Below are 6,216 nucleotides of genomic sequence, written 5' to 3'. Positions count from 1 at the left end.
TTTGTCTATATGGTTTCTATACTTTCCTTTAGGAAGTTGGCCCTATAACTAAGATTACTCTATGTACTAGCTCTTGCAACTGCAGGTCCAAGGTAAGGGGAGAAGCAGCGAGCAATTCCTCCATCCATGATTTGCTTCGATCCAATTACCTAGGTTAAATTTATGATCTCCTTTTATTTGTTCATCTTCGGTTCTGGAATCAGATTATCACTCCACCCACTTCTTGAAGGGTGTTGGCATGCAAGGACAGGGGTGACAAAAAGGGAAAGCAACTCAGCCATCAATGGCCATGGTGCATCTCTCTTCTCAATTTCTAGAGGTGTTCAGTTTTGTTCAGCTACATTTGATTAACGTTCCCTCTTAGTGGATATTAGTTTTGATAAAAATGATTAATTTAAAGCTAAATCTGTATCTTTTTCATGGATCCACCGAAGAGAAACGTGAGGACGCCCAACCGTGGAGAAACACCACAACTCCATGCTGAAGTGTCGCTCGGGTGCCTTTATGATGAAATATGTTTCTGCCAAGGCATGTGGTCAGAGGACCACAACAACGTGTACGCACTCGTTGCACGCCGTTGCCCACGTCCAGGGAGTGCAAGCACATGGCAGCAAGAAGTTAATATTTTTCATTGATTGGTGTTTCTAAAATTTGTTAATTCCTATTGCAGCTACTCCTTCCACAGAAAGAACAATCATATCGATGCCATGCTTCTATTATTTATTTGTGACTGAAACAAATCTAGCTTTTATCCTTTAAAGTTTCTAAAATACATATGTGCTTTACAAAAAACAATGTGATTTTCTCTAATGATTTACAACTAAACCATCTGTGTACAAATCATGGCATCTTATTTGTCAGATGCTCTAATATTATTTTCTATAATTTTTGTTGATTATATCTTACATATCTTCACGTTGGTCATATGCAGTAGTATATGTATGTAAGATATATATCGTTTCGTGAGCAGGTTCTTAAACCACTAAATATGTCAACATCAAACATGAAGTTGATCGATGGGCTCCAGTTTTCATCACTGTTTTTGCATGGACACATGATGTGTAGCATGAACTGGTACCATACTGGTAGTTTAATTATCTTAGATATGCGGCATCTTTGAAATCACCTGACGTTAATGATCTACTCATGTTGTTTTTCTGTTTGAAGGTACAAACTTTGGCCTATGTTGACTGCTTTGGTCAGTTCAGTAAGTAGTTTTTGTCTTCCCCTTTTGCAGCAGAAAGTGAGCCCCTCACTCAACAGTTCTCCTCTATTTTCATTTACTTACCCCATTTTTCGTAATATTAATTGGTAGGCATAGTATCATAGTTATTAATGGTTCCATTCTTTTCATATCCCTTTTATATTCATTTTCATGCCCATTTGTTGATTTTTATTTGTGTGCTTATTTGCAAGAAGGAGCTGCAAGAGTAAAATTGGAAACACGTACCTATGTTCAGGCATTTGTACTTTTTTCAGAAAAATCAAGTTTTCTCTTACATTCGTTGATTAGAAATAAAGTAATGGTCTTGGTTTGATATTTTACTTAAACAGCTTAAACCCTCCTGAGGAGGAGGGCTTGCATATTTAGGGATAAAGTAATGGTTTTTGTTTTTATTCTCATGGGTCATGAATCTGTAGGACTGAATTCATTCGGTTAGTGGCACCAATTGTTTGATCTAGAAAATGATTGAATTTGGAGCTCCCGGTGATTTCCTTCTCAATCCATCAATATATGCGAGTGGGACATAGTTCCCATTTGGTTAGGGAAGTTTTTGTGTATGTTTATTCATATGCAGTTCGTCTCTCGTGCATCTTCTCTTTATGATTGGTGTGCTCTTTACTAGAACTCTCTGTTTGGTTATATTGTTCAATAAAATTGTGAGAGGAAAAGATATTGCATCATCACTTTATGATTGGTATGCTCTAAGTCTTGATTGATTGACTCACATGAGCATTGATATAGTTGCTCACCAAAGTATGGTTGTATTGTGCACTCGTTCGTTGAATGTATTGTTGCTTAATTGATTTTTGTTGGTATTGTTTTGGAGCTCGCAACCGATGCATTTGACATGTATAATCGATAAAATACCTACTTCTATTGTAATTCCAAGATGCAGTCAGCCTACATTTTGCACAACCAGAACACAAATATATGTGACCTATTCTAAACCACTCACTTAATAGGCCTCATGCATTCGCAATACCTTAACAAGAATTATTTTCCAGATATAAGTTTTTCACAAAGCTTGTTTGTTGTCACTGATGTGGAATGATTACTTCGTTAGATATGTTTGCTGCAGTGATAAATGCCAACCCGGTGTACATGTTTTTTCAGGCAACATGTTTTTATATCGATCTGCTTGAATTTGGCTGTTAATATGTGCGTGGTAAATCTATCTGAAAAACTTTTTGTCATTTTCCACTTCACATTAGTCTAAATCCACTAATTTTGTTTGATATCAGGTGTAGATACAACTGTTGCTTAGATTGTGGATTTGCAGTTTTGGATGGTTTTTAGGCTAATGACAGGGTGCGTTCAAGTTAAATGAAAAATAGCTGCCTTTATTTATCACTTCTAAAGCCACTCGTGTGTTTCTCTCTAATACTTTTGCCCTTTATTCCAACTGCAGTGTTTGCTGATTCTGAAGATGTACTTGTTCACTTGTTTTTTCGGAAGTCATGAGCATCACTTGGTATTTAATAACTGCAGTGAGAAAAACTCGTGAGTTTGATGCCAACCAGCAATAGCTGAAAGGTGCTGGGCCTTATGTATCCTGTGTGGCTGTCTCAACTACCTGAAAGCAAAGCTCCGAGTCATCTTTCAGCATAGCTCATGGATAGTTGTGAGCATGTCAGATTATGCAATGCATGGATTACGACAATCTGGGCTGTTCTGTATTAACATTTCCATGCCACGAAAACAACGTTTCTGGTTGCTATGGTTGCCGCCCTGTGTGCAGGCTCAGCTGTCGTGTGGAATGTGGGTCACGGCCAAATAGATTGGTTATGAAACTGCTCCAATCTGGTGGTGGACTGGAAGTTGATCCTACTGCAGGAGATTGGACTGTGCCTTGGAGCTGACTGTAGTATGTAGTTTCAATGCCTTGGAGCTGACTGCCTATGTTTAGAAGACAGGGTCACACACCAAGCCGCACCCCAAAATAGATCGTTGTTTTTGTCACTCTTGATTGTTTCTGTACTTCATTTTGGAACTACTGAGTCATGTGTGTTCTTCACTTGCCTCTTTTTCATAATAGATTTATCATTGCAAAAGTTGGGGAATGTGTGTCAAGGCGTGCCCTTATCATGTATTTGGATTGTAGAATTTTTTGGGATGTTGAATATATGGTTGAACTGACAGAAATAGAAATCTCAAAATGCACTTTTGCCTTATGTTAACCCAGGAGGTACTGGGACTGCTTTGCATTCACATGCTATGTAAAATCTTCTATGAAAAAAAAATTCAAAATTTCTTATTTCTGTACTGTTTTTTTGTTTAGTTTTGGATATCAAGGCATTGAATATTCAATAGAGTGAGCATCTTGGCAAGACCGAGGGTGCTAGCTTGGCCATGCACGAAAGTGGTGCAGATATTGAGCCCGACCAAGTGACCTGGCTCAGCGCCTTGAACTAAAAAAAATTGCATGATAATGTTAATTCCCCTCATTCTTATAAGCCTATTATACTTGTATAATAAAATGATTTATCGGCTTTCATTGCTATGTTGTTTCAAATTTGAGCTTAAGACCCTGTAGTTGTTAGGCCAAAGGAGTTACTTACTTGCAATTTCATTTATACATTTTGTAAATATTAGCTTCATCATTGACAACAAGAAATGGACATTATACCTTCTTCGAGACTGAAATACATAGTCTTTTACTATAATAGTTAATATGTTCCATGATTGAAATGCAGGTTGCTGGTGAAGTAGCAAGTATCAGTCTGCATATTCAGTGGTCGGAGAATCAAGGAGCTTATTTACATTCGAGTGTAGAACTAGGAACCTGCTCCAAGTATCAGTTCATTTTTCCTTCATATATAATTTTTGAAACATAGAGCATTTCTTTTGTTTTCATTATGACGTCTTATTGGTTCCTTTGTAAAATAGGCAGCATCATGTTTTTTGTTGATTCTTTTGTAAAATAGATACTCCCTCCATAGATGTCTTATATTTATTTAAATTTGGATGAATCTATACACTAAATAGTGTTTATATACATCCAAAATTTGATAAAGCTAAGACATCTATTTATGGACAGAGGTAGTATTAGTTTTGATGGAAACACCTACACACATGCGTGGGTATACAAAAGTATTTCCAGTATAACTAATGCTACACTTGATATATACAATGTCCCCATTCCACGGACGGCTGTTACTGATGCTGCAACTTTTGTAACTTTCAACCTTCCATTTATCTTAATTAATAGTGGTGCTCAGACAAACAATGTGCACACGGGAATCCTAATTTTATCATATCGATTTTGTTTGAAAATCTAAAAACCTTATTATCATTTTTCACCTGATTTTCATGTTGTTATATAAATTGTAAACCGGTTCGAAGTTCATGGGATCGTACGCCAAGGCGCACATCTAAATCTATGGCAGATATGGATTGAACTCAAAAGATTGTGGCAGGTGTCCCCGGCTGTGCGTGGAGTTTCGACATGAGCGAAGTCCCCGGCTACGATGCACCACGACTTGAAGCGCAGCTGCACACTTCACAAGCCATCGACTCTGAAGGCGTTAGGTAAAGATGTACATTGCGACATGATATGGATTGAAAGGATTGACGCATGCAGTTTTTGTTTTAGATGGAGTCGGATATTTTAGTTCTCTACTTTAGGTTGATATTGTGACACTATTCGTGTGCAGCTATATGCTTGACATTGATTTCACAGTGATTTGATTTCACAGTGATTTGATTTATTATGAAAAAAGGCTCTCCTTCTAAGAACAAAAGTTCCGAGAAAACTGAAGCACCAAAACTCCAAAAACCATGTTGTGTGCAAATAGTTTTGCAGCATCTATCTGTTATATGTTGGAAATTTTGTACTCGTGGATTAGGTACTCATGCAGTAGACCACCCTTTTTTAACTGATAAATGGTCGGTATACCTCATGCGGCTAAATATAGTTGAGTTAGTCATCTACATTATAGTATCGTGGAATGGACAACCTATGTCAATATTAACATTAGTTGAGCTAATCATCTACATTACAATATGAAATGCTTGCATTCAAATATTCAAACCACGCCTGATGTACGAACTATGTGTTCTTTTGGTTCTCTTTGTTAGTTGATACTTCTTCTATGTACCCTGTAAAATAAAATGATGCACTTTCTTTTCAATTAACCAATGGGAAAGGCGGGGTCGGTGCGCCATGGCGCGTCCAAAATGCGGATGCAGTCCAAGCAATCAGATACCTGGCTGAAGGACTTCAACTATGCTGAGGTGAAAAAACAGAAAAAGGCGAGCGAGGTTCTTCTCTAGCAGGTGAAAGAAAATGATCAAAAAAATGAGGAGAAGTCTAATAAGCTGAAAGAAATTGCCAGATGCTATGGTAACTACATGAATATTATGTGTGATTCCACCCTTCGCATTCAAGATAGTTTCAGGGAACCTCTCTCCGAACTACAGCGCCTTGGATGACACGCATCAAGCCATCGGCTACTGATCATAATCAATAAGCATTGGAGTCAACTGACATGATCAAGACCATAGGTGCTTGTTCTATATTTGAATGAGTCTGAATTGTTCGTGTTTAATGTTTGGTCCTAACTCTATGTAAACAATGGAACAACTCTCTGTGAACCCTGATGAGATGCCTCCATGTTATCTCAGAACCATGTATTTGTATCTATTTGTAATATATTTTCCCTATTTTCTCCTCTTCATCAGCTGATAATTTTTCTTTATATCCAAAAAAATAGAACTGATAATTGATAATTGTTGTGCTAAGTGGTATGGTTTGGTTTGTGTAGCTTATGACAAGGTTTATGAATATTGCCCTTGTTTGAATTGTCACAGCAATCATGCTGCCTGCTTGTGTTTGGTGTTGTACAAAAGGTGTATGTGCCTTAAGAGAGTTGATATTGCGATGACAATACAACATCCAACGGAGGGGCCAAGTAGAAGCTTCACTATAATTGTGCATACCTATATTATTAGTCATGTACTTGGAACCAAAACCATGAATAATAGTAAGATTT

At 37.4% G+C, this 6,216-nt stretch overlaps 1 long non-coding RNA gene across 1 annotated transcript; it reads left to right on the top strand.

Annotated features, from left to right (window-relative positions):
* The first annotated feature begins 578 nt into the window (after positions 1-578).
* On the top strand, positions 579-2,740 carry LOC124663578. Its single transcript, XR_006990401.1, has 4 exons — positions 579-1,074; positions 1,168-1,243; positions 2,467-2,533; positions 2,634-2,740. It is a non-coding gene; the product is annotated as an uncharacterized LOC124663578 (long non-coding RNA).
* The last annotated feature ends 3,476 nt before the right edge of the window (positions 2,741-6,216 follow it).

The sequence above is a fragment of the Lolium rigidum genome, chromosome 6, assembly GCF_022539505.1.
Source record: "Lolium rigidum isolate FL_2022 chromosome 6, APGP_CSIRO_Lrig_0.1, whole genome shotgun sequence".
NCBI lineage: Eukaryota > Viridiplantae > Streptophyta > Magnoliopsida > Poales > Poaceae > Lolium > Lolium rigidum.
This window is presented reverse-complemented; position numbering and strand designations above follow the sequence as displayed.